The 22415-nt window shown below is 43.0% G+C and overlaps 1 long non-coding RNA gene across 1 annotated transcript; it reads left to right on the top strand.

The window, feature by feature from the left end:
• The first annotated feature begins 18861 nt into the window (after positions 1–18861).
• Positions 18862–22193, top strand: LOC134467517 (uncharacterized). The gene is made up of 4 exons (XR_010038601.1): positions 18862–19259; positions 20467–20600; positions 21901–21981; positions 22096–22193. It is a non-coding gene; the product is annotated as an uncharacterized LOC134467517 (long non-coding RNA).
• The last annotated feature ends 222 nt before the right edge of the window (positions 22194–22415 follow it).

The raw sequence follows: 22415 nt of genomic DNA, 5'->3' as shown, positions 1-22415 counted from the left end.
GTGTGTGTGTGTGTGTGTGTGTGTGTGTGTGTGTGTGTGTGTGTGTGTGTGTGTGTGTGTGTGTGTGTGTGTGTGCGTGCGCCACGTCTGGCTGCAAAGTAGCAAATAAGCTGTTTAGCTCGATGAAGTGTCAAGAAGGCAACAACGTACACTCACAACATACAATCTCTCTCTCTCACACACACACACACACACACACCTCTCTCTCTCTCGGAATTCAATAGTGTATTACACAAGCAAGTCACCTGGTTCTGTCACCGTTTCACAGCCGAACTCTCCTGGGCAGCGAGGCGAGGCGAGGCGAGGCGAGGCGAGGCGAGGCGAGGCGAGGCGAGGCGAGGCGAGGCGAGGCGAGGCGAGGCGAGGCGCTTGGTAGCCGTAAAAAATCGGGAACAAATTCACTTTTTAATATCGGAATGTCAAGCTCTCCCTTTCATCTTCCCCTGAACTTCAGACAAACCCCCGAGTGTCACCGTCCCAGGAGGCCACACGCAGGCACAGGCAGACAGAAGACTTATCTCCGATTCGGAGGAGCAGGGCCGGATTAATGCACAGGCTAGATACAGTATGACCGTAGCCTAGGGGCCCCCCACCTGCCAGGGGTGCCCCTGATTGGTCAAAAGTAAAAATTGAAGAATTGTGACAAGATGCAATTTTGAGAAAATCATCTATTATGTTCAGTACAGTTGGTTGTTAATTCTTAATTCCCAGGTCATAATTATGACACTGACTATGGAAATTTGTAACGAAATTTGCCCTCCATGGGGGGCCCACCAAAACCCGTAGCCTAGGGGCCCCCTTGGCTATCTTAATCCGGTCCTGTGGAGGAGAGAGAGAGTGTGTGAAGTGGATAGCAGGATAGAGTTGCTGGATGGATTGGGATGCTCACTGCATGAGGTGTTCTCAGGGCAAGTCTTTAACCCTGTACCCAGGCCCGCCAACAGGGGGGGGCAAACGGGTATTTTAACCCAGGCCCAGGAATAAGGGGGCCCAGGAAAATCGCAAACAAATTCCCTTTATAATATCGGAATGTCAAGCGCTGCCTCTCATCTTCCCCCTGAACTTCAGACAAATTCCCGAGTGTCACCGTCCCAGGAGGCCACACACAGACACACTCGCATAGAGAGTGTTTATCTCCAATGCGGAGGAGAGAGAGAGTGTGTGAAGTGGATAACAGGATAGAGTTGCTGGATGGATTGGGATGCTCACTGCATGAGGTGTTCTCAGGGCAAGTCTTTAACCCTGTACCTTTGATAAACTCGTCTATAGAGGTTGCCAAGACACGTGACAAATGAGTCGGAAACGCCTTTTGCCCCAATCTTGGGCAAATCAATTTTTTGCGCTCCTTAGAGAGTGGCCTGGGTCCGCCAATCCTAGTCGTGTAAACGAGAAAAAAACAGACCTAAAAGTAAATTTGGTTGGGTCAATGACGTCACGTTGGCAATCCCTATTGCTCAGGCAATCATATGCTTTAGTTCAGTGGTTTTCAAAGTGGGGCCGCAAGGGGATGTAGGGGGGCCGCAGCAGGTTGGCAGGAAAAGTAGGCTATAGCACAACTAATTTAATAAACTGAACAACTAGCATTCAACAAACTCATCTAAATATTAGCAACAATTAACAACAACAACATCATTATAATAATCTTTTGCGTCTCTGAACATTACTACTCTTATTGTTATTGTTGTATATTCTAGTGGGGCACTGCCTCACAGATGTAGACTACGGTTATGAAAGGGAGTGGACAGAAAAAAAATGTGTGGCACAACCCATGTAAGGCGTAGCCTGGTTCACACCAGACGCTGTGTGTGTAGCTTTGGCGCCCCCTGGCGGAGCAGAGCTACACACACTACCGTCTGGTACACAGCCATAGAGCACGCTCCGTCTCCAACCAGAAAATAGGCTGAGAATTTATTGCTTCTACACGGCCTCCTCACCAACAAATACCTTCAAAAACCTTCCTGTTAATCTTTAAAGAGTCAATATAGTCTCTAATCTGTCTTGTGACTCCTCAATGTGAGTTACCGTTTATATTTAAGAAATAAATGCTCCATCTATTTTCTGGTTGGAGACGGAGCGTGCTTTATGGCTCTGTACCAGACGGTAGTGTGTGTAGCTCTGCTCCGCCAGGGGGCGCCAAAGCTACACACACACAGCGTCTGGTGTGAACCAGGCTATGTAAGGCGGCCCCTGGCTGGAATGTACCGGTATTTGGGGGGCCTTGTCTTGGTAAAGTTTGGGAACCCCCAAGATAGTTCAATTGAGACTGCAGTAAATAGAAAGTACACACTGGCTTTAACCCATTTTGTCCGAAGCCCTTTTTGGGAAAGGGTGTCCTCTGCCTTTTAAATCCTAAATTTCTGTCTCCGAAGCACATACAAACATCAAATGAGTTACATTTAAAAGCCAATACCCTCCTCCGGTATTATAATGTGTTCATTCTGCTCTAACATACCCACATATTTAATAAAACAGCTCAAATCTCAAAATCCTGACTGTAGCGTATATGTGTCTCCAGGACACAATGGGTTAACCAAGTGGAACTGGTGGCCATGGTGAAGAACTGAGGAACTTGTAAACACATTACAATTGTATCTGAACTGCTAAGAAAGGCAACGTGATGAGAGTGCCATCGCAGGTGATTCAATGTGTCCTGCTGGATGCAGTTCCTGAGGGCAGGTCTTCAGAGACAAACATCCAAAGACAGACAGACACACACACGCAGACACAGACAGGCACACAGGCACACAGACACACACACAGTGTTGAGCTGTATTTCTCTCAGTCTTACACTCTCTCTTTCACTCATGCTCTCTCTCTCTCTCACACACACACACAGTGGTGAGTTGTATTTCTCAGTATTTTCAACGCCCCATCAGGCATCCTGTTGAGGAAATCATGTCAGCATGGGCCAATTCCCATTAGAAAGAAACACTTTGCTCTCATCCCTACATGGTGTGTGTGTGTGTGCGTCTCTGTGTCTGTGAGTGTGTTTGTGCCAAATGGCCTGAGCATTTCCGGGCTGGGGCTACGCAGTCATTACTGCACAGCTTGACATGCTTGTACACCTGCTCTAGTGGCAAACACGCACGCACCCACGCACACACACACACACACAGACAGACAGACAGACAGACAGACAGACAGACAGACAGACAGACAGACAGACAGACAGACAGACAGACAGACAGACAGACAGACAGACACACACACACACACACACACACACACACACACAAACACACACACAAACAGATGGATGGACATGTGCACTCATAGTCAATGCCAGGAGGAGGCAAAGAGGCCTTCAAAGGCATTAAGCAGGACTCCCTTTTGAGAGGGAATGGCCTACTTTTAAATACATCTCAATCTCCTTCAAGAAACCAATTAATTATTTACAGTGCTATATACATGTTTTTTTTGTTTATAAATACGGTGTTGTGAAGGGGCAAGACACTGGCAGCAAACCACATGAGATAATTTTTTGACCGACAGCGCTTTCCAACAATCAGAGGTTGAGTTGTGCACAGCCAGGGTCGCGCAGCCAGGGGAAAACAAAATTTTACAACAAATTTAACAATATAGTGTTTCCCAATTTTCTTTGATCACTTTTCACTATGATATTTTTCAGAGCCTTTTCAGCTTCTTTGTACACTATGTACTGTATCCACAGTAAACGTCTTACTACAAGTGTGATTCAAAGCTGCTATGTATCTATGTTTCCTTTATCATGCCCCTCTTATGTGGGCAGTGGGCACCTTCAAAGTGTACAGTAAATAAATGTGAAGCTGCCCACTTGTGATGTTGGCGTTAGCCACACACAACCCAAGTGTGCGCGTGTGTTTGTCTGTTCGTGTGTGTGTGTGTGCATGTGCATGATGAAGGATGGCTCATTATCCGTTAACATCTGTCCCCATAGACACGTGCACACGCGCACACACACACAGACACACACACACACACACACTGTACCTGTCATTCTTGTCATCAACTTTTAAAGGGTTTATGAAACGAAAACAAACGGTCATTCCCATTAAAGCCTTGTTTTTTCTGAAATTCTGATACAAACATCAGTGCGTCGACAAACCACACATCCAACCTCATGAGAAAAAAAAAACAGCAGCACAAATCTATTTCAGAGGCACTGATACATCTGCAGAAAGTGACAAGTCTGACAGGCGAAGTGACGATTGTTTACCTAGCCTGACAGTTTGTTTTCTTTATGGTTACGGTTGCTTTGCCATGACCCAAAGATGACATGGCGTGTGTATTTGTTGACAAATGGGGGGCATTTTGATTCAATTGTGCGATATAGTGTGATTGAAATGCATGTACATGCAAAAATATTATCAACTAGAGAAAAAACGGAGGTAATAGGCTGTTGGAGCAGCCCCGAAAACCTAAAAAAGAAGAAGAGAGAAAAAAAGTAGGCCTACGCTATATGCATCTCCGTTTATTCGCTAAGCAGTAGCCCGTCTGTGAGTTGGCTGTCCTCGACCGAGAGCACCACGGAGGCTGAATCACGGATATCCCAAAACCAATTTATTGACCAGTTGAATGGCAATCAACAAAAAGTGCATATCCCGAGAGCATTTGCATCGGTTTGGCATGTAATGTGCATTACCCTTTCCTGAAAACAACATACAAAGCAGATGGACAAGGTAAAACGTAGCCTAAAGCAAAGCAGTGCACGAGCAGTTACAGGGGCAGTTTCAGTCTGCACGCCGGCGATGTCAATTGTTGGAACTGCTTGAGACAATAGCATTCTCTTCAGTCCAACCATGCCCGCGATCTCCACATTTGTGGTGAAGCACGAGGGGTGGAAATGTGCCGAGCACAACAGTGACCATGAGCTTGCTTCAAAACCACGCCGGTGTGGCAGCTTTTGTGATATGCACCGGAATTCTCATCCAAATGTACATCGGCTTGTACGAGGCTATGGCAAGCGATGTGGGACAAATGTATGGCATGAAGCGAATGTCAACATAAACAGAGATTACACAATCTTCGATATGGTCAGCAAATGTTTTGGGGCTGTCATTTATGTTATGCCTACACTTTGTTACATTTGTCTTATTGTTACACAGGCATATTTGATTTAGCCCAACTGTACTCTATACTTAACTTTACTCAGTTTATCCTACAAGCAGATAGCCTACAGGGCGGATGAGAATCCGGTGCATATCACAAAAGCTGCCACACCGGTGCCTGCGTACGAATTGGATCCACAGAGCCCTTGTTTTAGCCTTCTCCACAGTTGTCCACAGTTCCATCATTCTTCACAGAAGGGAACTTGTGCAAAGATATTCCTTCTGTCAAGTAGCCATTTTTGCAGCTGGCACCGTTCGGCCCTCCAGCAACACACTGCTTGACACTGCGCTTTGGTTTGGTAGCCTACTAGCCGCCATTGATCTGAACAAGGTGGAATGAGGTGAACTCCCCCCTTTTATGTCACGCATATCATTTGCATAAAATTTGCACCAAAAAAAACGAACATAACACTTTTTGGGAACGTTTTAACATGACTTTTAGGACAAAATATCACCCAGACAATATCCCATTTTATTCACAAGGCTTAGAACTGCCAGAATCTGTCCTGGAAATGGTCCAATTCCTTTACTTTGTTTTCGTTTCATAAACACTTTAATGGCTTTTGCTATGTGCAGTAGATATTCACAGCAAAAAGCACAGGAACTAAAATTAATCGTTTCAAAATTGATAGCCATAGCATGCAGGAAATCACTGAAAATTGTGCAACCAACTGTAGGCTACCCCATGAAGAGATTCAAATTGAAGCCAGAGTAATGAGAATGCTATGAGAAACCCATCTTTCTTTGAATTATCTGACAGCAACAATGTGTGTATGTGAGAGGGTGGGGAGGTTATGTCCAGCGTAGGCTTTACTCCCTATGACCAAAGACACACACACACACACACACACACACACACACTGAACTCGGTCGAAATTGTGACCTCATCTTCCTTTAATATCCTTAAAGACGCGTGCACACGCACGCACGCACACACACACACACACACACACACACACACACTATAACTCTTCTCAGACCACACACCCCTGGTCTGGAAATGAGCCCTCATCTTCCTCCAATCTTGAGGCTTTCTGCTTTAAGCCGTCTGGTGTCTGGAAATCCCAAAATCCCAGCTCACCACTCTCTGCTCTCCTGGATTTAAAGAAAGAATGAAAGAATGAAAGAAAGACAAAAAGTCATTGGAGGGAGAGGAGATGATTTCCGGCACACCTGTGAAGAAGCTAATGGAGGCCATGGGGCTTTAATAATCAAAGGCAGGGGAAGGCATGCAGCAGGCATTGGGGCTGATCAGAGAGCTGTAAGGCAGGCTTGGAGAGAGAGATATGAAAGGGAAGAAGAGGAACAAGAGCACGAAGGGGAAAAAAGAGGAAGAGGTTTAAGAAAGGTAAGAACTGGATGATTTGACTTGACTAGGCGAGACTAGAATAGAATAGAACATAACACAACAGATCAGAATAGAGACAAATGAAAAAGAACAGAATAGATTAGAATGGAATATAACTAAATAGTAGGGTACAATGTACAGTTAAAATGAGACTTAGGCCGAATCCCATGTTTAATTTCTACCCCTACCCCTTGCCCCTTGTGCCTTCAAACGAAGCAGTAAAGTAGGCAACCCCTGAGTTGAGACACCCCTCCAACAATCACAGAATGACATGCATTAGGTTGACGTTAATAGCATTTTGTTCATGTGCGTTTCCCGGAGAAAATGACCATGACACATTGGGACAATGACAAAACTTATGTACAATGCAACAATTATTACAACTGTAAAGCCGTCAATTACGGCGAACATAGGCCTTCTTATATTTGTGTGCTTTTGTTGATGCCGTCATTTTTAAAAGGCATTTGCAATGCATTCAGGGAATTCGGTCGAACCCCTCCATTTGAAGTGTGCCTTCGGATAATCTACGTTTCAAGGGGTAGAAAGCCCTTCCCCTTCCCCCTTCCTCTGTCTGAAAGTGAGTGGGGCACCTAAGTCTCCACCCCTTCCGGGCGGCTTATGGGGCTGGCAACGCAAAAACTTTTGACTGGGCTGTAATGGACTGATCAAAGCTATTTTCCGATCCACCTCGCATTTCCCCGTCGATCACACATATGCTGTGCCTCAGAATTAATAACAACCAATGGTGTGCTTGTTGACTTCACTTGGCAAGCGATTTTTGAGTTGTGTGTGTGCAAAAATATACAATTATTTGGACTACACAACAGACGTCGCATGTCCAACGTGCAGCCACTTAAGCCGCAGTGCAGCGGTAGGGTTGGCTGTGCCTCGGTTCACGTCAGATATGCGAGGCGCACGTGTAGTCTCTAACACAGTTTTGCACAAAAGCTAAAATAACGTTTCTTGCGTGTCGAAAATGAGTGTGTTTCAAATTCACTGTGAAATATGTGAAATCCGGAGCACATGCCAAACGGGATGAGGATTTAGCTTGACTCGCTCCATTAACTCTCATTCAAAATGTTGAGAGCTCCAGCCCCATGGATCGGAAGTAGAAGGGCGTGACTTGCCCCATTAGGACGACCCTGGCCCTTCACGTGAACGCGTAAAACGGAGGGGAAGGGGAAAGGCGTAGGGCTAAGGGGTGAAATGGGATTCAGCCATTGAATGGGGAAATATGGATGCTTTAAAGTTTACAGGAAATAACTGACAGAAAAAAAGGAAACGCAAAATAATAACAGGGCCATCACCTGCTGTTATGTAATGGATTTTAAATCAGCAAACAGAGGGGCAAATGGGAGTGTCTGCGCTCCACAGACGTGTGTGTGCATGTGTCTGTGTGTAAATGGTAAATTACATTTATGGGAAATGATGTTTGAAGTCCACCACTCTGACACACCGCGTTATTGGGTGAGAATGAAGGCCAGGGCAGGAAATGATATTCACAACAGATAAGACACTGTTGTCTGAAACACACACACACATTAGGCACTGTTGTGTGGCACTTAGCAGCAGAAGGAAATCGTGGGTGGAGAGGAGAGGATACAGGATGGAGAGATGTCGAGAGACAGGCCGTTGAATCTCCACTGAGATACATGAGGAAAAGGACCTATGCTACTGGACACCTTCATTTACATCGGCATTAATAAATCATACTCTACTTTCTATCTCCACAGAGATACACAGAGGGAAAAGGGCCTGTACAAGAAAGAGGATAGCGAGAAAATTAAACAAAGAAAAACGTAATACCCAATATGATTTCTTCCAATTGCATCAACAGCAGTGGGATCGAATCTGTTATCGCTTGAAAGCTCAAAATTAAATCATTAATATTTCATTGGCATACAAATTAAACAGAAAAAAACTCTAATTGATGATTCTAATATAAATTAATCTAAAACGAATTAAACAGAAGAATCATCTAATTTAATACCAAGTGAAAGGTGGAGGGTAATTTGGAGAATTCAAATTTTTCGCTAATATTACTCGCACCAAGGTCTCGGCTAATTACTCAATAAATTATCAGCAGAGGTCTTTATTAAGCAACACCGATGAGAAAGAGGGTCAGGTAAGGATTCAGGGACAGCAACTCGTGCAGTGATGATGGGGTTGGGGGTGGGGGTATGTAAGGACACTCGATCGCCTCACTAAAGTCACTAAACGAAACTGGTAGACTAGTAGATAAGGTTGGGTAAGGGTGAGGTGAGGATACATTGTCAATCTGAAGTATATAATTGGCAATATACTTGCACATGTAGCTGATATCCGTAGCTCAATGGTTAGGGAGCAGACAGGTACTGTAGATTAGTATGTTGCAGGATCAAATCGCACCTGAAGCACTTGAAAATGTCTGAATTTTTCTTGATGAAGTAGCCTATAGTAGGCTAGAGTCAAGCTGAGAATCGACAGTGGAGAGCCTGTTGTACATGATCTATTACTGTGTTAGTGTGTTAGTGCAGGCCATATTTACACGTCAGCGTTTTTTCCATCTAGCACTATAAATAAAATGTTTTTCTTACGTTATGAAATGTACTTTAAAGGGACACTGTGTGAGATTTTTAGTTGTTTATTTCCAGAATGCATGCTACCCATTCACTAATGTTACCTTTTTCATGAATACTTACCACCACCATCAAATTCTAAGTATTCATTATGACAGAACAAATTGCAATTTTCATACATGAAAAGGGGGATCTTCTCCATGGTCCGCCATTTTGAATTTCCAGAAATAGCCATTTTTTTGCTGCAAAAATGACTGTACTTGGGCCATACTCGAAAACAATAGTTTATTATTAAGTAAACTTTCATAAAAGGATCAAATTTGGCAATAGGTAGCCCAGTTTCAATGAGCAGCATAGTTGCAGTACCCTTTTTGACCATTTCCTGCACAGTGTACCCTTAAGTAATGTACTGTACTTGTGAGTATACTGTAGGACGTGAAGATACAGCATCTAGTTCCAGGATATAAGGACACAGTTACACTGGACATATTCAGGACACTGGTATACTAAACAGTAGTTGTAATGTAAGGTGAAGATGCAGACGCATGAGTGAGAGATAGCGACAGAGGAACATTAAAATGCTAAGGGCAAGTAAGGATGCAGGTGCAAAGACTGATGCTGTGAGGTTAGGTAAGGCTACAGGTGTAACCACAGAGTGTTATGTAGGAAGGTGTATGTGAAATCACCCATTGTTAATTTTAGCTACCTTGTAGGCAGTGCTATGGGAAGGGGGATGTTAAGGACACCAAGTCCCTCCTTGCCTAAGGCACCCAAAACACATTGAAACGTCCCTGGTGATAACAATAGAGGGACAGGTAAAGTTTAGTTTAATTTATTTGATAGGGACAGATACATAACATGTAGGTTGCATAACAACCAAACAGCAAGCATCATAGCATTTATAGCCAATAGTTAATTTCCATTGCCTGTCCCTAAGTCAGGACACGGGTGCTAAGAATGCAGCCAGTAACTTGTGCTAAGAATACAGGTCAGGTAAGGATATGGGTGTAATCACACAGTGTTATGCAGGAAGTGGAAGTGAAATTATGAACTCCCTCCATGACCCTCATTTACTCTGGACGTTTGTGCATTGTCTATTTCAATACTTTCAACTCTCTCTCTCTCTCTCTTTTTTATGCAGTTGTCTCACTATGTCTGTTGCTCTCTCTCCTTGCCAGCTTTCGTCTCCTCCTCCTCTTCTTTCATCTCTCTCTCTCTATCTATCTATCTTAGCTGATGAACCAAGGGCCTCCAGTACCGATCCAATCTGCATGTAAATCAGGCTCTGCTATCAGGTGTGCAGTTGGTAGTGGGCTTTCTAATCCTGGCACAGGAAATGTAGAATCTGGGCCTGGGCCCTCTATCCTGTGTTCACTATTACAATCATTTCCTCTGCCATCTCAATTCATTTTTTGCTTTATATTTCACGCCCAACCACCATTTATTTCTTGTCCTCACTCCTACTCTATTTCTGTACCATTCCCTGTACATCCGACCACATTTAAATAAATAAATGAAAGCCTTTTGCATTTTAATACTGCTCATTTGCTGAAGAAATAGGTGAATGAGTGTATCATGTGGTTAAAAAAGGGTCCACAGACCTATTTCACATGTAAACTCTCCACAAACCAAACTGTTTAAAATGAAAACCTTACCAATGACAGTCTTAGTTGACGTGTACCGATAATTCTATATGTTGTGCTTGATGATTCATTCAGACATGTTGTCACGCTGTGTGAAAATAACTGCAGTAAACAAAACACCACATTCCAATATAGTTCCAGCTCTTTGACATGATATACGTACAGTAGGCCTACATGCCAATCCCTATCTATTATGATGAGAGTGACAGTAATGTTAAATTAATTCTTCAGGTATCCACACATACCACTCATTTTCTATATTTTGCGGCGTTTTTCTCACTTCTTGGTTCTTTCACTTTCACAGGTTTTTCATTTCTTAATGTACTGAGGGAGCGTGACAGCCAATTGACTGGGTGTCCAAGACCTTGATGACCTTGTTAAGTTGTTTTCTGCTCATGACTCTCTTAACAAACACTTTCCACTCCACAGGAAATGCTCAAAAGCACATTATTTTCTCCATCTCCTGACCTTTCCTCCTTCAGCATCGTTAATTGTCATCTTTTGTCAATTTACTCTAGCCATTGACATCCTGGCAACTCCGAAAAGTTCTAAAGGTCACCGAGGTACCGGAGAACTCACACAGCTGCCTAGTTACTTTGCATTATGCTGTAAAAGAATAAATTACTTTTGCACTGCTGTTGCTCAGTCTTTTTTGTTGTTGAGAATTTTATATAGCGTGACCCTCGCCCTGTTTTGTTTAACTTTGTTTGATTAGCCTTTGCCCTAAATGCACTCGCCAACTGGTTAAAAAATAAAAAATAAAACAATGATCAGGTGAGACAAGAAATAAACCCTAGTATCCTTTTAGAGATAAATTAAATGTATGCAGGAAAAAAATAACAGTTTAAACTTGACTTAATTAACCCTTTTAGAGAGTGAACAATTTATGCCTGCCAAAAAAGGTTTAAGCCACATGCAGCCACCACCATATTGTCAGACCACTTGTGTAATTACAGTATCTTTAAAACATGAGATGGCTCCGTGCCGCTGTCAATTTCGGTCTATGCCACCCATGGTCAGAGATTTTTAGTAATGTAATATGAATTCATTTTCTATATATTGCTCTGGAGTCCGTCTGCTTTGTCACTTTTTTTCATAGTATGTATTTTTTGGGGCCTTTTTTGGCTTTATTTGACAGTGAAAGCTATTACAGGAAGTGAGTGGGAGAGAGAGAGAGAGAGAGAGACAGGGAAGGATCGGCAAAGGACCCGGGCCGGAAATCGAACCCGGGTCGGCCGCATAGCAAAAGAGTGCCCTACCATTTGCCTCACGGTAGGGCCACATTGTCACTTTTTTCAATCAACAGTATTGAGCGAGTGTAATTGGCCTATAATCGACTCAGTGTCTCTGACCTTGCTGAGTTGTTTTCTGCTAATGATTCTCTCCCTTGTCGAACGGTTTTCACTCAATGGGAAATGCTTTCTTCCCATTTTCCCTCTCTCCCCTCCCTCTAAGCTCTTTGTAATTTTTTTTTGTCAATTTACTCTGGACTGCACCCTGCTACCCCTACAACCATGTGGTGAATTTCTCAAAACCAAAGTTGCTTACTACATTAGCTACTTTGTTGTTTTCAATGCATTTTCCCATTGGCAACTACCGAAGTTGCTAACAGGCTAACAACTTCTCTTTTGAGAAACTCACCCCTGTAAAGCTCTATAGGTCCTCAATGAGTCTGAGCACTCAATTAGCTGACTAGTCAGTCTGTGATGAAAAGAACTTGCTTCTGCTTTGCCGTGTTGATTAGACTGTTGTTGAAAAGGAGATTTATAGAATTTCATAGTGTGATCATGGCTGTTTAGTTTGATAGACCTTTATATCTACTAGTTGACTTTTTTTTTAAAATAAAGAGAAGAATTGGATGAGAGGAATACCACTATTGTCCATTTAGAGATTGATTACATTTATAAAAAAAACAAAAGAAGAAAACAAATAAATAAAAAACAACAACAACAAAAACAAATTAGATTAGTAACCAGAGCCAGTTGCAGTGTGTGCCGCCTGCCATATTATTGTCACGGCATCTGCCATTGCGCCACTGCCCATTTTCGAGAGGCTGGCCAGCGCTAATGGCTGCTCTGGTCATCAGCAAGAGACCAGTGGTCAGGGGAAATGACCCCTTTCAAACAGATATGCCCCCTTTCAAAAGGATATGCTCTCTCTCTCGCTCTCTCTCCCTCCCTGTGCTGTGCCAGTGTTCCACCATGAATGAACAACAGCACTTGCAATTAGAGGTGTGACGTTCACGGATGTTCTTTTGAATGGCTCCCTGAAGTGAACGATGGGAACCGGATCACAGCTGGGGGAGGCACTCGATCGTAATTTCTGTCATTTTTCATTAATTTTAAGCACGTGACCTCGACCAGAGTAATTAAATTTGGGAAAAAACACAATTGTTTGCCTTAAATAGTGGCAAAAACGGTCTTTAGAAGCAGGAGAATAATCAGTTGTTGTTTGGACAAAATGACCTTGAGGTGGAGTCAAAATATTACATTCTAAACATTGAATAAATCATTAGAAAAATGTTTTTTTAACAGCTCTTTCAAAGGAACGAGCCACTAAGATCCGGATCCCGTCAAAGAGCCATAAATCCCATCTCTACTTGCAATAGAATGGGAATCCACACAACCACGGTATCATTATCAGTGCTCATTTTGGAAGCAGTAATGTGTCCTGTCTTTCTCTCTGAGGGCTGGATGATAATGACGAGGGGTGAATAACCTCTTTAAACAGGAAGGCTCCCGCAGCTGTCCCCATGACCCAGCCTGCCCAGCCATTACACCGATGACATCACATCCTGGCCAAAGGGCGTTATTATTATCCTGTCTGACTGCTGATGGCCAGAGCAGCTATTAGTGTTGGGATCACGTGTTTGTGTCCGTCAACTTGTGTTTGTTGTTTTCCCATTCACTTTACATTGGTTGATGTCACTTGGTGCCATGTGTGGTATCTGTGACTAATGTCAAAGCTTTGTTATCAGAGGCCCTGTGAACTCACAGTTGCTGTTTCACACTTGCGCGCACAGACACACACCCACCCACACCAATGTTTCAAACGGCATTATTGTGGTTGTTTCACATTCCTTTAGCCCGGGCATATCAGCTCACAATCATCACAGGCACAACAGAGTGCTTCTTTCCTTTTTTGTTTTTTTTCTTCCTTTTTTACTTTGCTATGCATATATGCGGCAGTCATTCCCCTTACAAAGAATTAATTGGATTTAAGTGCCATCTCTGACAATGATGAATGGTTGCTTTGTGTTAAGTGCCTGTGGGGAAAATGCACATTTACTGCAATGCTGAGTGACCTTCTCGTCTCGCACAGATTAGCCATTTTATTAGCATTTTTATTTGATTAGCCGTTATTGTGCATTTGCATTAGACCAGACTTAGTCACTGCGAATTACACCTAACACTTTCCGTTATCAGCGCTCTCCTGAATTTTGTCTTGCTTGCTTTCTTTCTATCCTTCCCATAGTATGAACTGAAATACAGGAACCAATGTTATGAAATGAGTTATGGAGTACCTGACCAAATGATCTTGACAGGTCTTCAGCAAACGACACATTAATCACATGATTGATCATTTTAATATGATCGAGAATATCATCCACATACAGCGCCGCCAGTTAGTATTGGCATGCCTTAATTTCATTTACAAAATGTGCAATATATCCAGAAATAAATGGAAATATAAACAACTTTTACCAACAGGATATTTTAATTGAAGGTCCAAAGATATGTAGAATAGCAAAGTATATAACAAAGCTACCGGTAGTTCAGCGTGTGTGTGTGTGTGGCAGAAGGCCACTTTCCCTCCGCCTAAATTTGAATAAATTCTTAGAAACGTGAGAAAATGGAGCAGCAGGAATATGCTGTGGGACCAATGGGCCTGAAAATTAATGTTTAACATTTTAATGATGTGGGACCAGAACTGACTCATACCTAACCTACTTTGTTTAGGTAGCCCTGCATATCTCCTGGACTTTTTAGGATATTCACATTCTTAGCATTGTTGGCATGATGAGTATCCTTGGGCTTGTCTTTGATGGAGCAGTGCTGCTTTTGCTTTGTAGCATGCATGCACACTGCCATTTCAAACCAGAATGCATTGAAATGGCAAAGTGTGCATGCGTGCTGCAGAGCACTGCTCCATCAAAAACAAGCCCCTTAGTTAAAGTTCAATGACCTCTTGAGGTCAACAGAGGACAGATAGAGCTCGGCATATTGCAGATTTGAATTCAGCACACCCAAATCGACAAAGTAAGACTAAATACATAGGGCCCTATGAAATCCGTTTTACTTTTTCTCAAATTCCATTTTATTTTTTCTCAAATTCCGTTTTTTCGGATTTATTTTTTGCCAAATCGGATTTTTTACATATTTTTAACTTCAGGTTTTCTCGAATAAGTTTGGCTATATTGCAACGTGCAGCTACATTAGAGACATTTTTGGTCACGTTATATGTAGGCATTAAATAGCCTCGCAAAGTCCCTACTGTCTACCGTTTCACACAAACACGTTTTACAAGACGGCCGTTTTCTTCTGATGATGACTTGACCCTTTTTCAAAGTTGCTGCTAACTTTTGATCACTATGCTTCGTGGCCAACAAAGTTAACAAGACATGATCAAAGCATTGCCTGTTCAGTTTTTATTTTACAGCGGTCACGTCTGTTGTAACAAACTCCAAACTCCTGCTTCGCATCGGATGATTCCATTGTTTATTAAAGTGCAGTGGAGAGCCGCCTGTCCTTTTAATTCTGTGTCGCATCACATAGTCTTGGTAACAGACGGTCAGGACAACGTGTTTATGCCTGAACTGTTCTACTAGGCAACATTTGAGTGCTGTTGAGTTTTAAGATTTCTTCAATGCTCTGACGGCCAGTGTTAGGACGCGGGAGACAATCGGAAACACCGCTTGGGAGAGAGATGCGTTCACTGTCAACATGTGCTGACATGGATCATGGATCTGCATAGAACTTTTGCGCATCACCTCGCATATTTTGGTTGAAATGTCTTTTAGACTGATAAATGATGACGAAAATAATGGATTTTTAATTTTATCATAAGAAATGAGCAAATTCCGTGCAATTCCGCATTTATAACCAAATTCCGTTTTAATGTCCACATTCCGTGATTCCGTCCCGCGGAAATCATAGGACCCTATATGCCGTCTTTGTCTCAAATGCCTTGAACTCCTTAAATAACCCCCCTTTTGGAATTCACTCAGCAGAGAACTGGAAAACACTCCCGTGAGAGTTTTATCAAGTTGTCTGCGTAAGGGTATATTGACACTGATGTGTTGATCATTGACTGTACATACCTTTTTTGTCTTTGCAGTGAAAACCGGCCAGGATGTTGTTCATATAGTTACAGGGCCCTCCTGAAAACCTACAAAAAAACAGGAGCATAGGCACCTGCTGCCAGGTGCATGACATCGACAGGGCAACCATCGCCCTGACCGCTGTAATCGCCGAAGTTCACATTGTTGCCGATCCCGAAATTAAGATCCCGGAATATACGGGGCAGACCCTAAAAGCCTATGCACAACAGTGCAAAACATTCTTGGAGAGCCAGCCAGGCTTGAGGGAGGAAATAAACCAGATGAAGAAAAATGGTGACTTGTTGCCAGTACCTTATAAATAAATAAAGCCCCCTGCACACTACATGCGGAAAATGACTCCGTTGGCCGCATTACGCCATCTAGTGGACACCGGACTACCTAAAAAAATAATCCGTACGCTCAAAAGGTCCGGTAAAAGAAAATGGCTGACGGTTCAGAAAAGTTGATTCTCGCTGTCTCGGGGCACCGGGTCCTCTATGACCTGACAGCGGAGGGTTATAGGAACATCAATTTAAAAGCATTGGCGTGGGATGATGTGGCGCGCACGACCGGCAAAACAGGTCCGTTCAAATCTTTTGGTTGGATTATTTATAGCGCCGATGTCACAATAGCATAGTTAGCGCAGCATAGCTATCGTTTTATAGCTGTTCCGAGTGAATGAATGAAATGAAACGTGAATTATTTGGTATGAGGAAGCATGAAGTTTTGCACATGTTACCATAACATGTGCAAAACTCTATGCCAGACCATCTAGTGTTGTTGTCGAACTCAATATTGCATAGGGAACAGACATCAGACATGCATCTCCCCCATTGCATCCGCACTGCTCTCTCCTGTCATGGAGCAGATAATTCTGTTACTGTATGTGGAACATACGAAGAGTTCAGATGCAAAACCCCCTATGTGACTTTTCAGAAAATAATCTTAATTCATTTTTATTCACTACAAAGCTGTCAAAATTGCATATTTTTTTTCATTTTATTTATGTAATATAACTATTTATATGTATTGTCAAGTATATGAATGTAAACCAAACCGACAACTGGGTTCTCTAAAAATATAGAAGTGCAGGTCTTCAGAAATGGAGTTAGGGGGTTTTGCATCTGAACTCTTCATACCCTAGAACTATGGCTTATGTCCTGTCCTGTCACAGGATCCGCACTCAGTTGTTATATTTACCAAATACAGCTATACAAGATAGACCTTACCGTTTCAAACAATATGACCTGGAGTAATGACATTGCTCATACATTCATGCAGATATGAACCTGAAGTGTGTGTCAGGGTTGCCAGTTGAGGCTGAAGATTTCCTACCCAAAATATGCTCAAAACCTGCCTGGAAACACTAAATCCAGCCCAATTCTATTGATTTCTATGGCCAAAAATTGGAAAGGGAACCACCCAACACTGGCAACACTGGTGTGTGTGTGTGTGTGTGTGTGTGTGTGTGTGTGTGTGTGTGTGTGTTAGAGAGAGACAGAGAGAGGGGGTGGGGTGGTGCATGCATCTACAGCTGTCAGAGGCTACTGTTGTTGCTTTTCAGTGGAGGAGGTCAAGAAAAGGTGGAGGGATCTGAGGGACAACTATGTCAAGCATAGGAGGGCAGAGCAGGAGCGCCAGGTCAGTGGGGCCGCTGCCTCTCAGAAGCGGCCCTTCAAATATGCCCAAATCATGTCTTTCCTGATACCATATGTCACCCCCCGGAGGACGACATCCAATATCCCTGACCCTGACCCCAGGAGTGATAGTGAACAAAAATCCTGTGCCTGAACTTTTTACCCTGCTCTAACGACGACGACAAGATACTGCATAGTGACTATTTTGACACATTATTCAAACATTTAATAGCATGTGTATGGCCATTATTTAAGCCTGATAGTAGAAGAAAACCGTGAACCTGTGACACTTTCTGAGATAAGAATAACCTAATGGTTAATGTTTAATTATTATCAATGTTTTTATTTTTGCAAACTCTGTCAAGCCTGAAATCAGGCATGGAGCCTGAATACTTTCAGCCCTGCCCTGACCCCAGCGAGGAAAGTCAGGAGAGAGAAAGGGTAGAGGTGAGAATTGAGGAGGAGGAAGAAGAAGTAGTGGTGGAGGAGGTGGAGCAGGATGAGGACCCTACCCCTGCACCGTCTGCCGACGAGGGCCCAGGGAGTGGTACTCCAGTAGTCAGGAGTAGTCCTGTGGTGAGGCAGCGTGGGGGAATCATTTCTCCGTGGCGGAAGCGGAGGGCGTAGGCACCAGTCAACACCAGTCAACAGTTTGAGCGCAGGTTGCTGGCTGCCGCTGAGGCTGCCGGTGCTGCGCCAGAAAAGGATGAGGACCAGGCTTTCCTTGACAGCCTGCACCCCGCCCTCAAGCGCCTGTCACCTCGCAAAAAGGCCATGACAAAGCTGAAGATACATCAGCTAATGGTTCAGGCTGAGTTTGATTGTGAGTATTTAGTTTGGATTATCTGTCATGATTTAAATTACTTAAATAAATAAATCCACTGAAAAGCACAAAGGAGTAGGCACTTGCTGACAGTTGTAGATCCACACACTTAGAATTCCTCCCCATATGGATGTATGAAGCATCTCATGAAGTCGTAGTCTTATAATCATGTAGTCACCCCTTTTATTTTCTGTTTGTCTTGTTTTTTTTTGCAGAGCCTGGTCACCATCACCGTTCGGTTCGTCACTGTTCGCCGGGTGGATAGGGATGGTGTATGCGTTTGTTTGTTTGTTTGTTCTGCCAGGGCAATTTATTGCCTTTATGTTATTAATGGTTTTATTCGTACTTTCAATGAAAATAATTCATTACAGAATTACCCACGTCTCCGGTGCGAGATTTTTTATTTATTTTCTTAAAGTGCCCATGGCGTAAAATTTTGACCTTATGATGTTTTGGGGCCTTAAAATGAGTTACTCTGACCTCCTGAAGTCATCCCAGTGGTTTGCAATGTGTTACTGTGTACACCGAGCTGTGCTGGAGGATCCTCCCAATTTGTAAACAAACTCTGACACAGCATCCAATTGACGCAAAGCTCGTGTGTGCCCGAGATGACGTCCTGACCTCGTTCGCTCTCAACTCGTCCACGCCCTCTCTCCACCCACTAGCACGCCCATTCATTTGAAAACTCTATAAATACCAGCAGAACACCACATACCTACCGGTTCAATGTCTGAGGGAACATTTTCCGGACTAATGCTTTCACAATCTGGGACAATACAGAGCAAGTTATGGCCAACACCTGACGCTGAAGTCTGGATCAATACCACCAAGCCTCCTGAACAAGTAAGTCATGAAAAGCTTCCAGTCTGTATTACAGTGTCATGGCTAACTAGCCTGCAGTATTAGCTGTGGAGTGGGAAAAAAACCATACATTAGCCATGAAAGCTACACTGCTACAAAAGCAATAGCCATACTCTGTCTTGTTTTTCTTGGGAAATCGACTGTAAAATATGACCATGGTCTTTTGAACTTACATGTACATCAAGCATGAGCACAATTAACTAAATAGTTTCGATGGAAATGAAACCTTGACGACCGGGCTAGCGGCTATGTTAGCCACCCTGCCGTCAAATAACACAGGCATCCAGCTAGCTAGCTAACAAGGAATGTGATGTTGACAATTATTCTATTACACACCAATTTAACAAGACCAAATTGCTCAACATTTCGTTGGTTGACCAAGGAGGGTCCTGTGGTTGAAAACAGGGCATTTTTAAACGTTGTTGGTGAAAACACAATTTATTTAGTAAACCCTTTTTGTTGGCTGTGGTGGTGCGGTACATATTCATTTCCATGGACACTGGTGTTCGTAGTTTCACCTAGGGATGTTATAACTTGAGCTAACAGGTGTTAGAACTAACCGTGTGTTCGGAAAGCCCAGTTGTGACTAGCGATACACACCGAACTTGTGAATTGGCATATTGACCAGGCAAGCCTTTGACTCGATTTGGTCACCTAACTATACCGAGTGTAGAGCTACTGGCCACTGCATTGAAACGTAGCTGGCTACAGTAATTACTCAGCGAGATGTGCGTGACTGCACGAGCTCAGCTGACACATCCACAGACTTCAAGCAGTTGTTACAGGCTGCTATTTAGTGGTTGTGACGGCATTTGACTGCGTTTTTGTTTTCATCATATAACAAATTTGGCGTAACCTCTGGTGGGTACACAGCAGTCGAATCACTTGTCTAGCTTACCTTGCTCCAGGGCAGGCAGCTGTGGAGTTACGTGTGTTGCTATGCAACCTGCCCCCACTGTCTGTCACGTTTTCATTCCTATCCGTGAGTAGCTTGGAAAGCCAGATGCAGTCGAATATTGGGTTTATGTTTCCTTGACATTTATGTCTCTTTTCAGACTCAGACAATTTTCTTGTATATTGACAATAAACTTGACTTGACTTGACTTGTATAGAATTTGAGAGGCTTATTGTGGATCATGGAAAGTTATATTCTGTATTTTTTCCTAATGGCCGCAATTCTCATCTACAGAAGTTCCTGTTACAGACGGTCATGATGAGTAGAAGAAGGCAACATGATGAAGCAAAACTCCTCCTTCACCACTACGTTGGAGTCTTCCCATTCAGTCATCATCCAATTTGCTCCAAATAATCAAACACAAGCAGGTACCTGTAATTTGAGTGCTTCTGGATCTTCACCTTTTTTCCGTGGTGCTCATCAGTGTAGGGTCTCTCAAACTTGGTCCAGGTAGACAGATGCAGATCGAGGCACTAAAGCAGGGGTCCCCAAACTAAGGCCCGGGGGCCGGATGCGGCCCGCCATGCCCCTTTGACCGGCCCTACATCTCTCTGCACCTCACCATTTACACTGACCCAAAGAAGCAATCCTCATAGAAAAAAAAAATAATAAAACATTGTATCTATCTATCACTCATAAACTGTCATTCACTCATGTCAGTGACTCATTTTTCTAACCTTTCCTTGCTATTTTTACATGTGAAGTACTCACTTCTTTTGCAAATCACTTGTAATGATGAACTATTTTGTGCTAGAAATTATGGCTATAACAGGCAGCAGCCTAGCATACAGCCCACATTGATCCCGGCCCCTGATCACAGTCAGGAGCGATAATGTGGCCCCCAGAGAAAAACGTTTGGGGACCCCTGCACTAAAGGTTGCAATTTATACGCCCTGAAGGCCATAAGGGCCGAAACGCGTAAGCATTGTAGCCAAATAAAAAAGTAAAAAAAATTGCAACCTTGAGTGCCTCAGCATCTGTCTAACTGGAACAAGTTGCTCCAAAGAATGTTGTCTTTCCTTATATGCTGTGCAGGTGAGAAGATGGATCTTGATGTTCTAGCACCTGATTTTTTTTGTTTTTCTTTTTTAAAGCAGGATTACACTAAATGGCAAAACATGTAGGCTTACTTTGTTTCCTTTCCACTATCCAAACTCCCATCCTCCTTTGTGCTTGTGGCCTTGTAAAATATGATGTGGTATGCTGATAGATGGGCAATTAAACAACTCACAAAAGATCAATTCAAATGTCATTTTCTGATTAGTTGTTGTGCATAGCAGGGAAACTTATTTTCTCCATGGATGCTAGGTTGTTGGGCCACAAGCCCAAGTAGAAGACATGAGTTTGGATAATGGAGTGGATACCTTGACTATGCCCCCTAAAAACACTCTTCTGTTGAGATGTCTATATTTGCTTTACAAGGCAATGTAACACACACACACACACACACACACGGTTTCAGGTGATACTTGATGTAATTATAACTATACAATACAATTCATGGCATTAGTATGAAATGGCTCTTGCAGTGTTTTAGGAAGGAGCCCTTCATATCCTTTCCAATGACAATAACGAGGTTTGTCCTTGAAACTGGCTAACCCTCACCATCTTGACCAAATGAAAAATAAGAGGGACACTCTGTTCACACATTGTCTTTTGTACTTGCAGACGCTTCTTACAGATGGCTGTCCTCTAGAATGAAAATGCACACCAACCACTGGCAAACATCAAAAGCTAATCCAACCTTTGGTAAGATTTGAAAAGAATTCAGTTCAACTAATTCTGACATAACATTTTAATAGTGTTACTTCAATAATTCCAAAATGACATAGCATTCTAAACAATATTTTGCTTTTCCTGTAGGCTTTGTGTGGAAAGGTCTTCAGAAACCCTGCGACTGATGCAATGTTGGTGCCCTAGAAGACAAGTCAGCACAGTTCAGACGAGCCAGCCAGAGGAGGTCACCGCCAGCCTTGTATCGAGGTTCCAACGTCCTTCATCGGGGAACTCGGCATGGATATGCAAGACGACACTCGAATCACTGTTGGACAAATGCCTGAAACGGCTGGAAAAATAGAAAAGATGGTTACAGAGACTGTTATTGCTGTTCTTCTTTCAGTACAATATTTGCCTTCCATAAAATATTCACATGTTCCAATTTAATATTCTTGATGCTGTTGTAA

The sequence above is a fragment of the Engraulis encrasicolus genome, chromosome 17, assembly GCF_034702125.1.
Source record: "Engraulis encrasicolus isolate BLACKSEA-1 chromosome 17, IST_EnEncr_1.0, whole genome shotgun sequence".
Lineage (NCBI taxonomy): Eukaryota > Metazoa > Chordata > Actinopteri > Clupeiformes > Engraulidae > Engraulis > Engraulis encrasicolus.
This window is presented reverse-complemented; position numbering and strand designations above follow the sequence as displayed.